General features: G+C 43.6%; 1 protein-coding gene across 11 annotated transcripts in view; it reads right to left on the minus strand.

The window, feature by feature from the left end:
- Positions 1–23,244, minus strand: part of TCF4 (transcription factor 4) — a 244,056-nt gene that overhangs the window by 168,153 nt on the left and 52,659 nt on the right. The gene's annotated exons all lie outside the window — the stretch shown is intronic.

The raw sequence follows: 23,244 nt of genomic DNA on the forward strand, positions 1-23,244 counted from the left end.
AATTAACTCCATAGAGCCCCGATCCATTGCCTGCTAAAAATCAGTGGATATTATCCCTCTGACTTTGATGGGCATCGTCCCACCCTCGAGCACAGCTTCTAAAACCCATCAGCGAGCAGAACAGCTCAGCCCTTGGGAAAAGCACTGGGGCACAGCTCTGAGCCCACCTCCAGACAGGTTATCACCTTAGCAGCTTCAGCCCCATCCTGCTCCCAGATCTCCTGTGCAGACTCACGCATGTGGGCAAGGCCAAGGGGAGGAGGCAGAGGACACCAGGGAGGGCTCTGCACGGGGGCTACAAGGGGCATCGCCTGGGAGCTCTGCTTTCAGTAACAAGGCAGTGTCACTCACAGAGCTCCCCTGTTACAAACTTCATTTATTAACATACTTATATTCTGTAAAAGCCAGCTAATCTAAAACAAAACCTGCTGTCAAGGCCCCTCACAGTGGCTCGTGGCCAGAGCTAGGGGCGAGAGCTACATGCCAATAAAGGTTTTCAGACTGCTCTGCTGCACGTTTTTATCCGTATTTTAAGAACACAGATGCCATTGTCTTGGGCACTGTAACGTGTCACCTAAAATAACACATTTCAGGGCTGTGTTTCGAGCAGTAATCCTTCTCCAGCACTCAGCACCCCCACAGGAGCAGCAGAGAGGGAAGGGGGCAACCCACACCATCCCAGGCAAGGGGTGCACTTGGCTGCTGACCTCTTCCCTTTGGGATCCCACCACTCTGCTCCAGCTGAGGGTCCACCATCACTCCTCCCACAGATGCTGAGCTGATTACACGCTGCTTAACCTGCTTGTGGTGCCTCTTTTGAGCCACACTCCTCAAAACCTTGGTCTTTTCAGGCACAGCAAAGGGGCACCATGCTCCCAAAGAGGCCCAGCACCTTCCAGCAGCACACGGAAATACTGTATTCATGGTCAAACACTGAACAGTCTGAATGACATGAAAGGAACCACTGTTGTGCTTGCACTTAAACACAGGTTTCTGCAGTGAGCTGAATTCCCCATCCAGCTGTCCTCTCTGGTACTCTTTGCCACATTATCCCTACCCCTCTCTCGAGCCAAGCAGGACAATGACCAAAAGGCACCATCAGATGCTTAAGAACAACATGAGAACAACAGGGGCTGGGGTATTCCTCCTCTCTGCTAACATCCCAGACTGAGTCTCTGGGTACACTTAAGATTAACCTGGAGAGAAAGTCCTGCTTAAGCAAGAGGGCAGAACCACCAAGCAGGAAGGGCACTCCCAGACAGAGACAGCTTTGGGGTTGCATCAGGGGAAGACAGACACTAAAGGTGCACAGACATCGTTTGACACACCCAAGCACACAACACTGAGTAGGGATGAGGCGAACAAACCTCACAGCATAACTCTGTCAGGCTTGCAAAGACTCCAGAATGCTCAGCCATCTTCAGTTTTGGCTGAAAACTCCTCGTCCTCTACCTTGCTTTAATCTTGAGCACATACAATGCCCAAGGTCTTCCACCAAAGCTAAAAGTCCTGGAGTTTGATCAGACAATGACAAGCAATGGCCCTTGTGCCTTATCTTCAGGGGTCGTGTCTTAGCTTTCGACCAATTTTCTTTGTATTTAGACTTAAATGTGCAAACTACACTACATTACTCTGCAAAACATCAATGAGAAGGCTTAATTAAGTAACACTGACAGATAAATCCATTTCTTTCGCAGTAATCAAATCAAAGCAGGTTGACATAACACAGGAACTTAATACAGTTATTCCCTTGTAATTGGAAAAAGGCCCTTTACTTCTCATTAAAGCAATCTTCTGGGTATTGGCATAATAAGAAGGCTCAGGGCTTTAATACTGCCCTATAAAAGCCCCAAGATACAGACCCCTTAAGCAAACATGCCAGATTATCTAATTCCTTGATCACAGTGGAACATGCAGTTATTGTTTTAAACTACTAATTCTTTATCTCAGCTACAGACAAAAAGAAGGAACCGAGTCTAAAACACGTACCACGAGGCTCTACGGAAATGCAAACTCTAGCTAGGGAAAAAAAGATGCATTTTTCAACAAAACCCCAGGTTTTCAGCTGGGAAATCCACTGCTTAGCAAGATGAAAACTCCTCTTGGACATAAACAGTTCTAAAGAGCAAATAATAAAACACAGTTTTATTGCATTTGTGAATTTGCTGGAAAAAAACCCCATTTTTCCACTGGAAGCGGAGCTGGCCAAATCCTTCCCACAGCTGGTGTGCTGGTACCACGGCTCCCTGCCTCTGCCCCCGACAGCACCACGCAGAAGGCAGCCAGCCACTGCCTGGCAAACCCTCAGACAGGCAGGACTGCTCCTCGTCCCGTCAGAGCAGTGAGGGGCTACATGGCGGGGCCTGACGCTGCGGTGCTCCACAGACAGACGGGTGGCTGCACTCTGCACACCTGCTCCTTGTCTCTCCTCATCTTCTTTACAACTATTGTCTTAGTGGCATCCACTGAGCTGTCAGCAGCAAAAAAGCCAGCTAACTTCTGTCCCCTTCTGAGCAGCCCCCAAATCAGTACTACTTCCCCCTTGGTAGAATTAACAGGGAAAAAAAAAACCCAAACCCTCACTAATTGCTACCTAGTTAATCTAGCCTGGTTTACTAATAATTCAGTATGACAGATACTGCAAGAAGGTTTGTAAAGCTCCTAAACCTCATTCCAGAAATTTATTATGTACCCTGTAAGCACTGCCACTTAGGTAATTAGGACATTGAAACCCTAATGACACCAAAGTCAGTGCCAAATTCTCCAGTGACTTATTCTCAGGGCTTGGATTTATCCCAGAGTGCATAAACTTGAACGCATGTGCAATTTTATCCAGAATCTGACTCCTGTAAATTAACCTTACCTAATCACAAGCGTTAGGCAATGTGACATTACAGAAAGTAAACCACTGCCGACAGATTCGGCCAGTTTTTCAGCACGTGGGTCAGATGTGATTAGTACAGTGTGATTTGAACAACTAGAGCTTCACTCAGCATCTCGTAAGTGCTATAAAAGGAGTAACACTGGTGTTCTGGAGTCAAACCACTCTGCTTTTAAGGAAAGAACTTGGGAAAAGCACATTCAGATGAACCTACAGAAGCTGTTCAGTGCTGTAGGCTGAGATTGGCTGGATTCAAATCCTGTTACCTCTGTGAACGATCCGAGGGGAAAAGGAACTACAGTTCGCACTGGTTACACCCCTGTGTCGTAGGTACTGCAACTTCAGAGGCCACTAATGCTTAAGGATGCAGGGAGAAATCCAGAGCACTGATGCTGGGGCCAAAAGCTGCACTTATGCAGAGGATCCAGTTCCAGAAAGCCTTCAGTCAAGCAGCTACCTATCCCTAAAAGTACTTTTCAGCTGTTCTGAGTTCTGCTTCTGGCAGCCCAGCAGGCAGGCAATTCCTATTGTACCTCCACCAGCACCTGGGCTTTACAGAAGCACTGGCCTGATCTTCAAGTGTCTTTAACAGCCTCCATGCTCTGGATCTCAAATGATTAAAGGGGCTCAACATGCACCTCCCAGATCTAGAAAAGTAAAACGAGATGAAGTGACCTGAAGGGTAACTTATGGCCTAGCATAAGTAATCTCATATTATTTTTGTTGTTGGCCACTTGCTCCAACACACTCTGTGACACTCTCAGGACAACACCCACTTTAAGTGTCTGTGGATGCATAGATGCACCATGTAAGACTACTTGAACTCATTCATAATGCCCAGTCCCTTGAACTGTCTTTGGTAAAAGCTCCATTGAATCCCTTGAGGTGCTTCCGGACAGACATTTTAGAATTAGACAATTAATATTTTTTCTGGAAAAATACCCAAACCCAGGAAAAAAAATAACCAAAGCAAGACACTTCTTTGCAGGAATAATCCAAACAAATACTTGGCAAATCATCCAAGGCCATAGCAATAACACAGGACAATAAACTAGATGACTCTGGAATACAGTTTTGTTTGAACCCCCCACTGCTGCCAATAACAGATTTTGGGCACGTACAAAAAAAAAAACCCTAAAATTGCAGGCTAGGACGTTATGTTCTCATGATTTACTCTGGTAAACAGCAGCACACATTCTGCTCTCAGTGCGTGGGGGCAAAAAAAAGGAAAGTCAGAGAAGACCTACAAGCAAAAGGAACTAAGGACTGAACTGTTTGAAAAAGAGGTGCCGTTTGAAAGAGGATACATGTCAAAAACCCATGTGAAGAGAAGTATACAGGAGCTGAGCGACTAGGTGGGGTAACAGAAAAGAGCACAGTGGTGTATCTTGTTAATTTTGTAGCAGATTTGATTAGGAAGGTTAGCTTCCCCATCATTCATACCTACACGCTGCTTAACCAGGCGTCGCACAGAGTCACAGAACCTTAAGGGTTGCAAGGGACTTCAAAAGATCACCTAGTCTGTGGCAGCAGCAGGTTGTGATCTGCACCAGGAGAGGCTTTCTGGTTCCCAGCACCAGCCTGAGCTGTATCTTGAGCAGTTTTGTGGGAAAACAGGCATTCCACTAAGTTCATACGCTGGTGTTAGTCAAAGAAGGGACTTCAGTAAAGCACACAGATCACCACCCCAACCTTTCCCCACACAAAACCAGAGCACACTCACAGCCTCCTGCCATGAGGTAAGATGCTTTCTAGATGGCGAAGCTGTTTCATGGTGCACTCCAGGAACCCAAGCTTCACTTTGCCCTTCCCACATCATCAGCCCAGCACATGTACACAAATGAAGCTTCATCCTTCCCACAACATCAGCCCAGCACATGTACAACCACACAAATGAAATAACCTGACCACTCTGCTCATGAGAGTAAACAGAAGGAGAAGCACACATCTATACAGAGAGATGATTTTTTTTCTTAGAGGTTCAAACGGTAAAGTGAGCAGAAAAGGCAAATTATAGTTTGTCTTCACTGACTAAACCTCCTTTTATGAAAATACAGGGATGAAATTCTACTTCTGTGGGAGTTTTCTGCCTGATCTCAATTAAGACTAAACCTTCATCTTTAGCATTTGTGTTCTCTTAATTGAGAATAAACAGTATTTCATTAATTCACTTCATTCATTAAAACAGCAACATTCAGAGAAGCAGCACAATCAAAACGATGACATTTAACAAATGCCCTAATACAGGTGCTGAGAGAACAGCCTCTCTCTGCTCAGCAACGTGCCTGTGAAAAATCTGGCTCTTCCCAGCTTCAGAGCAAGAAATGCAGAATTACCTTTCTTGAACTTTTCTTTAACTCATTGCTAGACCATATTCTTTTAACTGGATACCAACCCAAAGACAGCTCTTCATGACCAATTTCATGTGCCTAAGTGCAAAATAACATCTACTGGTAGAACTGTTTGTCTTTGTGGCTGTGATACAGAGCTGCACTACTATAATTCCAAAACACTGTAACAAATTTGGGAAGTACTTTAACCCACAAGAGTATAAATATGATAAATCTGCTGAGTTTTTTTCTCAGTTCATGGACACTCAGAACACATGTTTCAGAGAAGACAAGTGCCGTGGTCTTCGGTTTACCCACACCAGAGTGAAACAACATTCCCAACGCTTGTTGGTGGAGTCAAAGTCAAATTACTGAAGACTACTTCCCACAGAAGAAAGGTAATATAATATAGCCAAAAGCAACACATTTGCTTAACCTCCCCAAAAAACGCTGCATGTACCAGCCCAGGTGGCTGCGAACCTTCCCAGCCTGGACCCTGAAACATCTCCTAGCCTTCACACTCTGCTTATGCATCTCACCCCTCCATGCCTGCTTGTAGCGAGGACTGTGATTCACAGAGTTTAGCTACAAGCTGAAGAACAAGTGGAGAAGTAACTGAAGGAGACCTAACAAGGTCCAAGCCTTTGTCAACCAAGAGGATAGGTCTGGCAAGGGCTTCTGGTTCAAAGCATCACATCATTTGTACCGTAATAAAATGAGAGCAGTGTGCTGTTACACACCGTGCTCTCCCCAGCAGACAATCAAAGGGCGTAGAAGACACCCAATCTGCAAAGGAAAATCCAGCAGTGGACCTCCTCAAAAAATGTGGCACAGGAGCGTGAGAAAGGACAACCAAGCTAAGAGGAGCAGGAGCGACAACTGATGACATGAAGGGCTAGCCCACACTTAATGAAAATCTCTCCCTGGACTGGCTTTTCTGTTGCCAGTTTGGGCGATGGAGAAGAAACTGATAAAGCCTACTCTTGCCAGAAGAAGATGACAAAAGCAATTAGTGGTGCAGGAAAAGCTAAACCCTGCTTTTTAGTGCTTTTTTTTAGGTCAAAAAAGCTGATGGCTATTCTGCTCCTAGCACACTGGGTGCCCCTTTATGAACCTAGAGGGACTAAAGGTCAGATGAGTGAATTTGTGGTATGGGCTGATCCCCAAGGGGTCACCAAGTTCTTTGGAGCAAGAGCTAACAGAAAAGGTGTGGGTTACAGTTCATCAGAAATAATTTTACCACAGAGAATCAAAGATAGTCTCACATGATAAAAATATTAAAAAACCCTCAAAAATACAGAAAATCATGTGAAAACACCAAACACGTGTGGCAAGTGATGGTCTGCCTGCAAACCAGGCACCCCACTTCTGCAGCAGACCAGCCAGTGCATCTTAACTGCATCAGAGAACCCTTTCATGCTAACTCACAGTATTTCCCCCACTGGGTTGATTCGCTGACACGACCTAAAATACATAGAATAGGAAATGGAGAAAGACAAACATCTTCAGATTAGAACTTTATCCTCAGGGAAAAAAGAAATAGTACACTGAATAGTATATTAAGCAATGAAAGTAATTTTGTAAGGGCTTTAACATCGTAAATATCCTCCAATAAGAAGGAAAAGGACCAAGATCTCAGCAAGAAAGAGACTTGCACACATGCCATACTAACAGGCTATTAGCATTTCTCATTGTATGAATTACAGTTGTGTCAAAAATGAGAAGGGTGGGAAAAAAAATCCTAGACTGTAATTATGATTATTATCATACTTAGACAAGTTTGATAAACAGATACTTGGGGACTGCTATTTCCTCTTTGTGCTCTGAAGCACCTTACAAACAGTATGTCAGATACTGCTAATATAAATTAAGCTAAACACACACGTTTTGTTTTTTAGCATAGAAGAGACCTTTTCTGCTGTTTTGGTTTTCAAGAGTTTTTTATTCCTCAGAGTATTACGATTTTTAAAGAACTAAAAAGCGAGCTCAACAAAAAAATGACAAAACACAGAAGAAGGATTAAAGGGCAGTAGATCAAGAGAAGAATAAGCCAGTCTCCTGGATGTTTGGTAAACTAAAGGACTGGAAAACTTACAATGAATATCCAGTGATGCAATCCTTTTTAAAGATTTTTTTCCAGAAATATCAGCGTTTTCATTAAAAAAATAGACAGGGAAGCAATCTGGAGGAAGGGCAGTATGAAGCCTGAGGGCGACAGGAGTAGTCAAGGACTGACTTCATCAAGAGAAAGGAGTCAGGGTATGGGAGTCAGAAACAAAAGCACAGACTGCAAAGAGCCATGGAAACCAGTGAAGAAAACTTAAATATGACATGGGAAACAGCGGGGAGACAACACAAGGATTTATGAGGAATCAAACATGGTTTTAGCATCAGACAATAGTGATGTTGACAGACTGCTGCACCAAGTTCAGGCAACAGTTCAGGCTTGAAGAAGGAGAGAGGAACAAAGTGTGAATCCATCCATCACCAGCAAGAGGAAAGTTGCACATAATCATCCTTTCTACAAGAGCAATGCAAAGAAAGCACAGATTCAAAAAGGGAAATTTCTGCTACTTATTTGATAAACAATTTGCTATTGGTTTGCTCAAGGGATTAGATACAAAGCTTTGGGGTTTTTTCTTCAGAGAAGGAGGATCAGCTGCCAGATATATGCAGTACACTTCAATCACTTGTGTTAAAGCCACAAATAATTGGGAAATTCATCTGAATCAGATGAACATTTTATTTTCTGCCTGAATTTCCAAAGCCTATACAAATGCCCACGGACAGTCTGAGGCACCACTTGACCACATTTGCTGTAAAACGTCACCAGTGTAAACAAATCTAAACTGTTCTCAATCTTCATATTCATAACAAAGAATCGCATTGTCCTGCTGACGGGTGAGGTCATAAAACCTCACATTGTATTTTGGAGACTTACATAAGCTATTTTCTCACACACTTATGTCATCAACTTTGTGCTTGTAAGGACAGACGACTTTCACAGATCCATTCCACTTGCGCAACTTCATTTAACCCATTTTGAGCAGATGTGCTGGAACTATAAGCAGACAGTAGGAAAAAGCTGAAGGTTCTACTTACATTGCCCATTCCAGCTTATCAGGTTAGTGAAGGTTTGATTTTGTTCTGGTTTGGGATACTTTGTGGGTAAGGAGTGTTGTGGGAGAAGGGTCTCCTGAGCAAATTGAGCCTTTTTTTAAAATGCATTTTAACCTGAGTCAGAGTTCAGTAGGAAAGTGTTCTTCTTCTCAGGACTCCTTCAGTTATAGGATGTATGTGGTTTATAAATGATGCTTACCTACTTCATTTACTGCGTATTCATTTATACTCTACATTGAAGTACTTAATCTTCACCCCCAACAACCTAGAGTACTTCAAATGTATAATAATTAATCACACTGTTCCAGGCAAGGTGCATACATGCTACGCCACAACCTAGAAAAAGTAAGGACAGATTTAAACTCTCCTTATGTAACAGATTATGAAGGTCTCAGAACAAAGCAAACGGACATTTCAGTTCAAAACTAGTAACCAAAGCCAAGGCTGGTGTGAAACACCAGCTTCATCTCATAAAACACCATGTTCATCTCAGCTATGTAGCACTGAGAAGGGCTAGTGACACTGAGAGTCAAAGGTCACCTTCTTATTTTAACATCCACTTTGTTCCCTTTCTGGGAGAAATCTGCATTGAGCTTCTAAATAAATAAATTTTCCTTTTATTTTTCCATGTGTTTGTGTAGTCTATGAAAATATGAGCTTTATAAGGAAAATCTGAATGCAGTGAGAACATTCTGATTCTCTGTGAGGCACAACCTCATGGTAAGACATACTACAAGCAAAAGACATATATCTGTGGAACAGAAAATCATTGCAGAAATCCAACCTAGGTGCTCAACACCAAATAAAAAAACCATCACATTTAACCACCTTCAATTATTTACTGTTTTAGACACCTACAAGTGCCACCAGTCACATATACAGGTGGATGTTTTTGAAGAAGAAGTTATATATGCTTGTACAATAACCCTCCAAAAGTGTGTGGTATGAATGAGAAATGTCACGCTTCAGACAAGGCAACGTTGAGAGATTAAATACTGTCCTACAAGCTCAGGCACTCAAATGCTACAGATAAGGGAGCAGATCATGGAGATGTCCCAGTTTCAAAGCCATCCCTCTCCTGCTTCCAGAAAGCCAAGTCTAATGCTACAGAGCAGGGTTAAGCACTGGTCAGCAGAGCATTTTCCAGAAGGAAAGGCACCTGCAGCAGCCTGCCTCTGGCAGCAGTAAGTTGGTCTGGGCTGGAGTGTGACCAGACGCAGGCAATGAAACTGGCAAAGGGTCTGGAGCACAAGGCTTACGAGGAGTGGCTGAGGGCCCTGGGGGTGTTCAGCCTACAGAAGGGGAGGCTGAGGGGAGACAGGAGCACTCTCTGCAGCTCTCTGAAAGGGAGTCAAGCTGGGGTTTGACCTCCTCTTCTCCAGTAATGAATGACAGGACAAGAGGACATGGGCTCAAGCTGGGCTAGAAGAGGTTTACATTTGACATTAGGAAGATTTTTTTCACTGAGAAGGTTGTTAAGCACTGGAACAGGCTGCCCACGGAGGTGGGGAAGTCCCCATCCCTGGGGATGCTCAAAAGACACACAGATGAGGTGTGGAGGGACATTGGTTAGTTTAGTGCTGGGCCTGGCAGCATGAGGTGAGTGGTTGGACTTGACAACCTAAAAAAGTCTTTTCCAACCATAATGATTCTATGATGATTCCATGACTCTACTTCAGTTAGCAGGCCACATTTTTGCCAGCACACCAGTAATACCACAATATATGGTTTACCACGCCATAAAATAGTAGGAAAGCTTACACTTTAGCAATTAAAGCTAGATCATTCCTTTCTAAGATTTATATCCTTAACATTAACTCCCTGCACAAGGACCTCAAGTCCTTTTGGCAACACAGAACAGGGGAGCAGAGACTGCAATGACTGCATTATGCACTGAGCACCACATCAGGACGTTCACACGTGGGTGAGAGCAGAGCAGTTTCTCAGTCCTTCCTCCACACTCCAGCTGAGGATTTTTTCCCCACAGCTTATTGTGTGGTACATGGTCCAGTATTGTTGTCCGTGACGCAATATTTAAAATGCTGGATTCAATTTAACTCTTAATTAACAAAAATAATATACGAGGAGCTTGATTTACAAGGAGTGCCTCTCTCACAAATTGCTAAAATAATGGTATGGAATAGCATTTAATAATTTGCTACCCAGTTACACTGCATTAGTTATCTCATTAACAGCTGGCAACGATGCTGTAATATATCACAACAATCTGGGCAGGGGGGGTGGGCACCAGGGCTCCCACAAGGCAAGAGGAAAGAAGGACCAGGTTAATGCTCTCCTCATACACATTAAGGAGATTATTTCATAGAGTAAGTCTCTCCAACAACTCAAGAGCATCATGGAGGTAACAAGACATTTAGCACACAGTAGGTACTCTCATGGAATCCACGTGCCCCGATTTGAAAAGAAAAATTGTCCTTAAAGCTGCTGTAGGCAATGTAACTATGCAATTTACTACCTGAATATACATACAGAAAAGATCCACTGCCCTCAGTGGAAAACAGGGGAAGAAGCAGCAAGTTGGGCCTTTTCCAAATCAGGTAATATCTTCAGGTGCTGAATTAACTCATTAAAAACTTCATCTAGGCACCCCCAGTTTAATGCAGGAACTTCTATAAAAAGCAGGGTCCTGGCATCTAAGTAGGACTGGATGAAATCAGAAACAGAAGAGCTCTGTCTGGGGTAACGTTACAGAAACTGAAAGTAAACTGGAGAGCTGACTCTGCAAACAGACTGTACAGAAAGGTTGATGGTAAAGGCACCACAAAAATGAGGCTTTTTCCTACATGTTTTTGAGTGAAAAGTAGTTTTAGAAGTGTTTGCCTTCACTCACATGCAGTTTTGCTTTGACTTGAACTGTCCCTAACTACTACGTGTTAAGGTTGAGTACCACCCTTGAGGTTGTACAAGCAAGTAAATTAAACTTAGGAGCAATCCAGTGGACTTCACTCCTCTCTTTTCTGTCTGCAAAACCCCAAGGTCGAATTTAGCTCTGAAAAGTCTGTTAAAACCTTGGGGAAAGGGGTTGATTTTTCACCCCTCTATGCTGGCTTCAAAGCCACAGGGCCACAGGGCAGGAGTTGTCACCACACCAACCCCACGGGACCCTGGAACCACAGTGGCACACCAGTGGCACCAAATCCACCATGAACTTCCTCCCTCTCTTTTGCTTGTCTTCTAAAGCATTTCTGCAGCTTCCCCTCCACTATGAATCACCGCTTCTTCAGCAGGAGCAATGCTGCACGACTCAAGAGGAGAAGGTTGGCTTCGTGCTTCATTATCAAAAAGGAAAAAACCTAAATCAAGCACTAAAAACGTGGAAACTTTTTTTTCTCCCCTCTTAGGAGCAGGGAACAAATTCAGTGCTCAGGCTGTTCCCTTTGAATGGGCAGCTCAGAGTCGCGAGTGCATCTGTTGGAGCTGTTTCTGTATACACTTCAGTACGATGCTGTTATCTAAACCAGATTCTTTACAGACCACACCAGCAGCTGGGTTTTGTACCTCTCTGGCCAGTACATGACTGGTTAATTCCCAATATTTATGTTTCTTGGAAACTAAAAGATTAGCAAGGAATGTGTAACTGGAAAAAGTTGAGGTAAAAAAAAAAAAGATAGCAAAAGCAACCCAAAACCAACGCCCACCAGCCCAGCTCATCCTCCAACTGGCTGTTGCAAAAAGTCAGAAATTATACCAACTGCAGTGAATAAAAGATACTGTCCTGACTGCAAACCATGCAGATCTGATGAAAAGGAAATCAAACAGAAAGAGAAGAAAAATATCTAATGAAACTAAAGGACATTTTCTGCTAAACTTGTAGTCTTCAGAGAACAGCACTTTAATTTAAGCCTGCTTCATCTATATGAAAATTACATTAAAACTGCCCTAGATGTATTTGCATTTAAAGTGTATTATGACAGCCCTTAGCAAACGCTTTCTATTTACTGGACACTTGCTATCGTGAGACAACCCATGTTTCTGGGCAAAGAATATCAGCTGACAAGGGAAAAAAAAAAATCTACCAGAAATCCATTCTACAGAGATTTTAAGTGATCCACTACTCTGTAGTGTGAGAGGGTTTTTAAAGCAAAGTGTTTGTCGTGTTTTCAAGGACATGCTGTGACTTCACCTGGCTTAATCCCTCCAGTTTCAGGCAGCCTTTGGCTGTTATGTTAAACCAGTGGTAAAAGGTTAGAGATGGCAAACTATTGGCTTTAGTGCCATGTTTGGCCGTAGCGCAGATTTGGGCTTGCAGCAACTACTGCCATCCCCAAAGCCATTTGAAACTCATTTGACATCAGTTCATTAAAGATGCACATTTCAATAGGACAAACTTGATGGCCAAGAAGAGGCTCTGTGTATGTCGTTACCCTAAGAAACTGCCTAAGTGTGGGTACATTTTCTTTCAATAACTTCAGAGTAGAACTGACAAGAGGAGAAAAGGATTGAGACACGCTAGCCCCAGGCGAGTCCTCTCTCCAATGGCCATCACTGTGAAAGATTTCACATTTCATTTTCAGTTTTACAATTCTCCACAACGCCCACAGCTGGAAAACAGGAACCCCGAAAGCTGTTATCTGCATGCCTAAATTATTTCGGTGTCCTGGATAAAAGTTCCTCACTGCAGTAGATGCAGATGCACCTTATATGAAGGAAAAAACTGCTCAGACTCAGGTATTTAATGAAGTTTTCTGTGGAGCAGCCCCAGATGCTGCCTTGTCCTGCTCTCTTACCAGCTTGGCCTGGGGACAGTCATTTTCCCTATGGATATATGCCAACTTCTGTAGTCTGGGTGCTATAACCCACTTTCTGTTCTTCCCCATGCCACTTACATCCACACACTCATGCTCAGCACATCACACGGTGTCTTTCAATGCCAATAAAGCAGACATGAACGGGCTCCCACACCCTGCCATGAGCTCTCCCCTGCATGCAGGGCAGCAGCTCGGGTTCCTGATGAGCCAGCTCTGTTAAAAGTGACCAAAAAAGCATTTTTCCAGTTAAGCCTCACATCAATGTTCCAATTGTGCCTAAAGACAGCGTATTCACGCTCAAAGCTGCTGAGATTTGGCACTATTTGTAATGTTACAACACTACTGAAAACATACATCTCTACTTCTGTCCCCAAAATTAGCATTTCCAGAGTGTCCATGGAAGATTTTTAGGCTTCCTCCGATCTTTGAGGGAAGGACTCCTGGCCTTCCTTGTGCGCTGATTTTGAAACTGCTCACATATCCCTTATGAAAAGACACAAAGACCCACTAATATGTAATCATAAAATGGGTTTCAAGCACTTGATTTGAAAATGAGTGAACAAGAACTTTCCGTCATTGGTCACGAATCATATTTTCTGTCTTTTATCATCACATTCTGATGCACTGGGCTATGTTCTGCCTGGGCTGAAAAATTGTCTCTAAAATATGTACTAGAGTTCAAGAGAAAGTTGATGTGTTATAAATCACAAAACTGCCTACAAATGGTCATGTAAGAAGTAATTCAGGCTTCTCCCCCTAAAAGGTGGCAGGATGAATAGCCCAAGTGAAGTGCATCTACACCAATGCCCACAGCACGGGCAACGAAAAGGAGGAGCTGGAAGGCACCGTGCAGCAGGAAAGCTGTGACACAGTGGCCATCAAGGAAACACGGTGGGATGACTTGCACAATTGGAATGCTGCAATGGATGGCTGTAAGCTGTGTTGGTTGACAGCCGGCTGCATGGGAGCCAGCAGCATGCCCGGGTGGTAAAGGGCATCCTGGCTGGGATCAGCTCTGGGGTGGCAGCAGGAGCAGGGCAGGGATTGTCCCCTGTGCTGGGCCCTGGGGAGGCTGCAGCTCCAGGGCTGTGTCAGTGCTGGGCCCCTCACTCACTGCCACAGGGACACTGAGGGGCTGCAGCGTGGCCAGAGCCGGGCACAGAGCTGGGGAAGGGGCTGGAGCACAAGGGGCTGGGCAGGGGCTGAGGGAATGGGGGTGTTGAGCCTGGAGAAGAGGAGCCTGAGGGGACACAGCAGCACTCTCTGACACTCCCTCACAGGAGGCTGTGGCTGGGAAGGGATTAGTCTCTGCTCACAAGTAACAAGTGACAGGACAAAAGGAAACAGCCTCAAGTTGCATGAGGAAAGGTTTAGATTGGAGATGGGGAACAATTTCTTGCCTAAAGGGCTGTCAAGCCCTGTCCCAGTCTGCCCAGGGAGGTGGGGGAGTGCCCATCCCTGGAGGGATCCCAAAGTCTGTGGAGCTGAGGGACACGGGTTAGTGGTGGCAGTGCTGGGGAACACTTGTACTCAATGAGCTTAAAGGATCTTTCTAATCTCAATAACTCTGTGATCCTATGATGCAGGAGTTAATTCATATTACACATTGCTGAAGACAAACAGCTGAACTCATGATTGGTTAAAATTAAACTTGCTTTCTTTGCTCTTTCTGTTTCCTTTAGTTTTATGGTGCATTAATCTCAGCTCATGGGGTTTTTTTTTTTGCTTTTCACAGCAAGCAGAAGTTAGAAATTTCCTTTTGGTTAAGAAGAAAAAAGGCAAATGCCAAGATAATTGCATCATTTTTCCCCTGGACAAATTAAACACCAAACATTGAGTCTCACGGTACAATGTGAAATTGGCAACACTGCACAGGAGGATCTCAATGCTCTCTGTTGACTCAAAAACCCCTGTTATTCACTTTCCACTGTTTACACCTTCTCAGGTCCAGATCACACTAATAATTAGGCACTTCATGAACAAGAAATTCCATGTAAGTGCCCTGTGTCCAAGACATCACAGAACTTCTCCCATAAGAATTGCATATTTTGTCTAAAGTCTGAAGACAAACGATATACAAAGAGCTATTGTGGTAACACCCACAAATTCGAAAAACACACTATTTAAAGCTTTAAAAAATCGCCCTCTTGATGTCAGGGTCACATTTTAACCACTTCCTGCAAGACCACTCCACCATCAGCTCAGTTTTAAATCAGCATTTACTGCTTCAACTCACCAGAATGTCTCTCAGTTAGACAGAAACAATTTACCAATGGAAAACAGAAAAAAAAGCATCTACAATCATATGCCCTGTTCAAAAGAGGAGATAAATAACAGAGAAATACATATTCATCAACTGAGTAGATTTGGGCAGGAAAAAAAAAGAAAGATAAGGAGCAAAACACAGTATTTTGTGGGTTTTTCACTATTTAGTATTTACACAAGGAAAAGTTACACAAGGAAAAATCTATTTGCCTTCGATGATGCCACAAATTACTGACAATGCATTTAGATTTGGGCATTATGTAGCAAACATAAATGTCTTTTTCTTATTCCAAGCTGTGTAAAATCAGTCAGATTACACCCTCAGAGTTTACTCAGGTACTTAAATCTAGGTAAGCAGAGGAAGAACGGCAAGTTTCAAACCTCGACGTGCTGCTGTACCATCACGGTAACTGAAGCTTCCCTGCTGCCACCCAGCAAGCCTTTCTCCAGAAAACAATACAATGTGCTAGCAGCATCCAGGCATGGGAAGAGCACAAACAGGTTATGATGACAACTGAAATGGATGTGTAATGCTTTAAGTGTCTACAAACTAATTCTGCATTGTAATAGGAAAGCTTAAAAAAAAAAATCCAAACACATGACAGCCACATGAATGTCAAATTAATTCATTATGATCAGAGCTACCACAACGAACACCAAATTAATTCATCACTGTAGAACACACTCAAAGCAATACCCACTCTTCATACTCACTGACAAAAGTAAAAGGATGTCTATCTTCAGCACATACAATGTGCCTTAGCCCCAAGCAAGGCTGACCACGGGGACTGCTCACTCCCAAGGAATCTCTCCCCTACACACAATGTTCACCCATCTAATCTCCACACACAGCGTTAGTTTTGAATGTCAGCTCGAAAAAACAGTACCTTCAACACATAGCATGCACTTGCTTCCCTGGTACACTAGGAACCCCTAATGAAACCTCCTTTCCTCCAATCTGGTGATTTCACTAATTTTCTCAAAGCTTTCCATTCTTCTTACAGGACAATACTGAATAAAAGACATATCTGCAAAAGCTCTTCCTCATCAGTATCTGCCCGGCAGAGCTACTTGTACCATATGGATTTAGACTGGTAGGCCCTTTCTCTGAACTCCTTCAAAGCACTATAACTCAACTGCACTGGATAAAATGGCAGTCTGAGACATTATTTGACACTTTTGGAACACTTCCACTCTTCCACAAACAGCAGAGGCATGACTGCAAGCCTTGAAGTTTTTGCCAGGGATAACTTACATAACGGCAACATTTGGTTTTGAACTGAAAGATCACTGAGCAAGGGTCTCTTTAAGGGTTTCTTCATCTCCTACCTTCTGAGGCTCTGCCCTTTGCTCATGCAGCATCTGCTATTTTTCAGCCTAATCATATGCTGCAACTCACAAGGCTCCGACTCTCTTGTGGAGTTCTCAAGAAGGCCACAATTTCTTTGCAAGGGAACGCATTGAAAAAATAATTAATTAATTAAAGAACACCTGCAAGGGAAGGATGGAAACCATTTCAGCATCTCACCCTCCTTGCTGGATCTGAGGTCCAGTTACCCACACTAAGGGAAACCACTCCTATGAACGTCAGGAAAAGCAGAGGTTGCCAGGGGAAAGGTGCCAAAAGGAGAAGTTTCAGCTTCTCATGAAACCCTCTACCTTTAGACTATCATTCAAGCCATCTTTCTAAATTACAAGGACCTTGGAGAATGCTGCTGAGAATTCAACGTGTGAAAGATGCAATGGCTCTTTTGTAGCAAATTCTGTACTTTTTCACTTGATGGGTCATTAAGAAAGAAATTGACCTCAAAAGGTATCCTTAGAAAGAAAGTTGTACCATTTAAAACTGCAGAGAGGTGAAACTGAGTAAACAACATCCCTCTGCCAAGCAAGCACATATTCAGCCATGTCTTGCTGGAGTATACCACTCTGATGAAGTATTGTTTTTCCTATTACATACCTGAATGCAGGAGGGTTGGACTGGATGATCTCTAAAGGTCCCTTCCAACCCCCACCATTATATGTCTCTATAAATGCTGCCAAGTGAAAAACAACCACGAGCTTAAGCAATGGAAACTTTACACCCACCATGTCTAGATATGAGTTCCTCTAAGGACATCCTGACTCCCTCTTAGCTATTCAATTTGTTAATAGAAGAGTTTTTCCAGCAGAATTTGGGAGAGAATTTTTATCCTTCCTCCCCGTCTCCCCCTTCTTCCCTGTACACACGATTTTGCTAAGCTACAGTGCAAGAATCCAGACATCCCTCCCAAACCAAACCTGGCTATCTTTAATGGAAGCAATGCCAACTAAGCTTCTCCTCTAAGAAGAACTGATTCCAAAACCAGAGCTTTATGTCCTTTAGAGGATCCAAAGATTATTTTCAGAAGTGCTGATAACAAGCAGACGCTCGCTGAAAAGACCACTGCAGCGGAACTGTGTGCTAGTTCATTTCAGCACATCCTGTTTACAGCCTGTGCTACTTTCTAAGTCATTCAACCATTACAATTGTTGTCCTTCTGAATATGTTAATTGTGATATTTTTATACAGCTCCAGAACATATTTACAGACCACAGCAGACTTTCAACAACAATGACACTTGTAAGTAGTAAATATAGGACAATCATCCAAAAGCAACCAGCTATCCTTCAACACATCTTGGCATTTGGGACACCATCTCCATTCAAAACATATGTCAGAGAAAGCTTTACAGCTCAAATGAAATGAGGTGGTTCTCTTCCTTATGCTTTCCCTTTCGTTGCAGTTTAAGGACTTGCCATACACCTCCAGCAACACTGTACAACCCCTCGTGCCCGGGTTGGTGGGTCTCCACTCACACTTTGCAAAGGGAGCAAATGGGAACTTGCTGAAAGGTTTCCATCAGCAAAAGTCCTGGGGTGGCCAAGAGCATGAAGACGTGGTACCAGTGCTGGACACCTCCACGGCAGCACCACGGCTGCTAGACCCAACCTGGGCAACAGCTTAAATCCTCCATCTAGCACCCCCATAAACACCTCAGTAAAATGTAGGGCTCCTCTTTCACTGTGGGGCTGGGGCATTTCCAACTGCAAGGAACCCACGTACAGAATTAGAGCCATACAGACATTATATGTTTTAATTATACATGGTTTACTTTAGAAGAAAGTAAACAAAGATCAGTTTAATGAAAAGAGACTAACAGAATGGAAGCAGCTGGAAGACTTTTTTTTATCCCCATCCCTATTTCTCTCACTCTTCAAAGTTAGTTGTGTGCCAAAACAAAGCATTTTTTTTACACATGACATAAATCTAAACCTATTTTTTTAATACATTAAGCCCAGGTATAAATGCAAGGATGTCAGTATTAGAGACTCTGAAGTGTTAGAAAGTCTGTGTTTTTCCCCACTTAATTTATTCAAGGTTTCTCTTTTTTAAAAAAAAAAAAAAAACAAATAATCAGTATGAATTTTCAGCTCTAGTGGCAAAAAGGTTTATTGGTCTTTGTACTTCATTAAAGGGTTTTTTATAAAGTCATGTTTGTTCTTTTGAGTAGCAAATAAAACTACTGAAAAGGGCAGGCTGGTTTTTAAAAGAGACTGATATGACCTAAAGGGAACACATTTTACTGTAGTGAAATAAACTAAGGAAACAGTTTGCAGATTAAAAACCCCTTAAAAGGAAGCATCATCTTTGGGAAAAAAAAAAAAGAAATAAAGTCTTTGCCGAGGAAAACAGCTGGAAACAGGAAGCTTTTGTGCTTTCATCCTGCCTGCTTTGATACCACCGCATCCCTGTATCATAAAAAGGCAAAGAGACTGATGTCAGCTGCATCTCACTTCGACTGTGCAGGCTGGGGTGGGGGAGATGCTTTGTGGACTGTAAGAAATTAGGGTTGGACTAGATGTTCTCTAAAGGTCCCTTCCAACCCTACTGTTCTATGATTTTATGAAAGACCATCCACAGCTCAACACACAGCTTCACACACGTGTGCCTGCACACATAAACACAGATAAACACACGCACAAGGGCGCGTTCGCAGTCTTTGAAAATGGGATTAAATCACAAGGAAAAGGAGTGCAGGTTCATTATCTCTTCCCAGCCACAGGGAACACGCCTGCGCTTTGCAGTCTCAGCACTGCTATGACTTTTCGTTTTTGGAGAGACACGAGTGACTTGGTGTTACTTCTCCCATGTTAGTCTGATGGTACATACGTGTCTCTTAGCACCTCAGAATGCAGACTAAATGCCACTGGGTGTTTTTCTAACAGTACCGTTGTAACTCAGAATTGCAAGCTGTCCTTTTGCTGAGTGATGCTACCAGCTTCTTGGTTTTAGAATTGCTTGCTTGCACTGCTTCGAGTAATCTTCTCACCAGCAGCCACGGCAAAGCTGCCTTCCTGGTGCTCTCATGCATGCCTCCCTCCCAGACAAGCTTTGTAAATGAACTCTTATTCATACAGGAGAAGGAAAATATGACACAAAACCTTCCAAGTCTGCTATAATCTTGGACAAGGCAGCAGCATTTTCTTACTCTTTCCAGGCAGCTAACCAAGCATATTCTCTCTTTATTTTTAATGCTTTCCCTTATAACGGTGTTTCAATGCTCTGCATGAATGTTTCATGAGGAAACAAGAGGTATATACACAAGGACTGACAACCTTCAATTTGAAAGTTTCCATTAATGGAATTAATCATGTTTACACAACTTCCTGCTGTTAAACTTATTTCATATCCTCATATCTTTTATCCAAGCTATTTCCCCTACCAAGAACAGAACAAAAACTTCCCCAAGGGCATGGGATCTAGTCAATTGTTAGCAGTAAATGCTCTCTCCTGCTGTCTTCGCTCTCTGTCAGCCCATTTCCGACTCTCCGAGCCGCAGTCAGCAAAGGTTGATGCTGCTCACTGACTACCTGTTATTCCAACACCCTGTTTTCCAGTTCCCAGTCATACCAACCACTCCATTGCTGGTCAGAGGTGGCTTTTCCCCCCAAGCAGGAGGAGGACTGTGAATCAACATACACTCTATCTGCTGCCCAGCCACCCAGATGGGTTCAGATGGGAAACAATCCCGTGACTGTAGTCTGGATGCTCTCACTCTGGCTCTTTGCGCAAATGAGCTTCTAGAGAAGAAATGCAATTGTTTCTGAGCTCAGTTCTGAGCCTACAGAGAAAATACATCCACTTCATAGAATCACAGAATGGTAGGGGTTTGGAAGGGATCTTAAGAGCTCATCCAGTCCAACCCCCTGCAGAAGCAGCTCCCACCTAGATCAGGTCACACAGGAACGTGTCCAGGTGGATCTTGAAGACCTCCAAGGAAGGAGCCTCCACACCCTCCCTGGGCAGCCTGGGCCAGGGCTCCCTCACTCAAACAGTGAAATAGTGTTTTCTTATGTTTCAATGGAACTGTTTGTGTTCCAGTTTCATCCCATTACCCCTTGTCCTGTTGCTAGGTACCACAGAAAAAAGTGCCGCCCCAACCTCCTGACACTCATCTATATAATAATAAATATTAATGAGATCCTCCCTCAGCCTCCACTTCCCTAGATTAAATACTCTAGGTTTGCATATACAGAAGTTATCCCTTTCATACACCTGCCCAGCTTCTAGACTAGGCCATGTCATCGTGATGCCAGAAATAGGTAAGGCAGTAGCATTGCTGTATGAATTGGAAATTGTTACCACAAGGTTACATAACAACTTTCTGGAGCTCAAAAGCACTAGGATCTTGAGTTTTGGTCTCCTATTCTTCTATCATATATACACTTAAAGAACCTTCAAGTGTATATATAGACCACACAAAAATGCACACACAGAGATTACAAAGTCAATCCAACTGATAACAAAATACAACTTTACATAGGTTGGATAACAAGTCTACTTTATGAGCACTGAGTTTTCAGTATTCTCCCCTAAGAACAAGCAATTATGAAGGTGAAGAAAGGTAATGGCTTTAAAACAACACACTAATCCCAATATTAGTGCCTTGGAAAAGGAAAACTGCCAGGAATTTGGAGTAATGCCCAGTTATCTGTCTTACCTTCAGTAATAAAACTGTACTGTAAACACAAGCAAGACATTGAGGATACACTTTAACCTTGCCTTTTTTTTTTATATACTATTCTTTGTAACACAAATGGTAACCTACAGGCTTTTTAAAAAACCCTGTAGATATTCACCAAGACGCCTACATGAAGCCTTTCATTTAGTATATGTATTTTAGAAGCATGGTTTGTTTCATTCCCATGAATTATTTCAATTCCTGAATCACTTTGGCTACTGAACAAAAAATACTGTAAGATGATCTGGGCACTGGAGCATCTTCCTGATGAGGGAAGGCTGCAGGACCTGGGGCTGTTTAGTCTGGAGAAGGGAAGACTGAGGGGGGACCTCATAAATACTTACAAATATCTCACTGGTGCGTGTCAGGAGGTTGGGGATGCACTTTTTTCTATGGTATCTAGCAACAAGACAAGGGTAATGGGATGAAGCTGGAACACAAACAGTTGCATTGAAACATCAGGACAAACTGTTTGAGTGTTTGAGTGAGGGAGCCCTGGCCCAGGCTGCCCAGGGAGGGTGTGGAGGCTCCTTCCTTGGAGGGCTTCAACACCCACCTGGACACGTTCCTGTGTGACCTGATCTAGGTGGGAGCTGCTTCTGCAGGGGGTTGGACTAGATGATCTCTAAAGATCCCTTCCAACCCTACCATTCTGTGATTCTATGACCTGCTTTAGCAGGGCAGTTGAACTAGATGATCTCTAAAGGTCCCTTCCAACCCCTACCACTCTGTGACTCTGTGATTCGATGACTAAAGGGAAAGTTTTATTCACAAACACAGTCAGAGGGAACTTAAGCAGTGTTTCTTCTCTCTCCCCAGGCTCACCGCGTGCCATGGCTAACTTTAGCTGAGGTTATGGCAACCATCCTGTTGGCTTCACCAGAGCCTGGAAAGGAAGAGCTGTGGCACTATCAGTCGGAAGAGGCTCTGGAAGCATTTTGTGCGACCTCCCACCAGAAGCAGGCCTGCGTCCAAGCCTGGGTCAGGTCAGCCACAGCACTCTCCAGCCCAGCTTCAGAAGCCACCGCAGCCCAGGATCCTGCGTCACCCCTGGACAGCCCACACCAGCACCGCAGGACCTGCCATGGGGAGGAGGACGTTTCCAAACCTCCTCAGACACATAGTGTTGCTATTGCCCCTGTTCTGATGCCTGACATTACTGGGAGGCTATGGCATCCCCATCACTACTACAGTATCACCATCACTGTCCCTGCTCACTAAGTAGATGCAGCTGTTGTCTTTAAATCAAACTTTCAATAAAATCTTACATCCTCTTTCCAAACAGTGAATGCCTTGGAATGCCGTGAGTGCTGCAGGAAGTTCAGGTCAGCTCGCACCAGTTAACACTTCAGTTGACCAAATATAACTCAGAAACGAGTAATTGTGGCACAAATTTAGTCAGAGGACCCTCGTGACTTCTGAATGCAGGAAGTTTTGGCAAACATCTACAGATGACCACCAAAAAGTCAAGGCATAGAGCTCACACAGCAGCCTTTGTGTGGCAATGCATGCAGAGCACAAGCATGTCTCAAAGGATACAGCAGCATGTTCTGCACCCAGGACATCTGACTCCTTAGAACTTCATTGCCTCAGGTTTAGAAACCCTGGTGCCAGTGCTCAGCCCCTTCAGCACAAACAGTGGATTCAGACTTTCAGCCCTGATGATTTTGTGTCACTACCAGCCTATTTTCCATTTCACTTAATGCCCTATGTTACAGTTAATCAAACTGAGCAATAGTCAGGCCCTAAATGGACAAGATGAGCTTTGCCCTCCACGGTGAACCCACATGTGAGACATGGAGCTCTCACTCTGGAGCTCTCAGGGAACCACGTTT

The sequence above is a fragment of the Colius striatus genome, chromosome Z, assembly GCF_028858725.1.
Source record: "Colius striatus isolate bColStr4 chromosome Z, bColStr4.1.hap1, whole genome shotgun sequence".
NCBI classification, from domain to species: domain Eukaryota; kingdom Metazoa; phylum Chordata; class Aves; order Coliiformes; family Coliidae; genus Colius; species Colius striatus.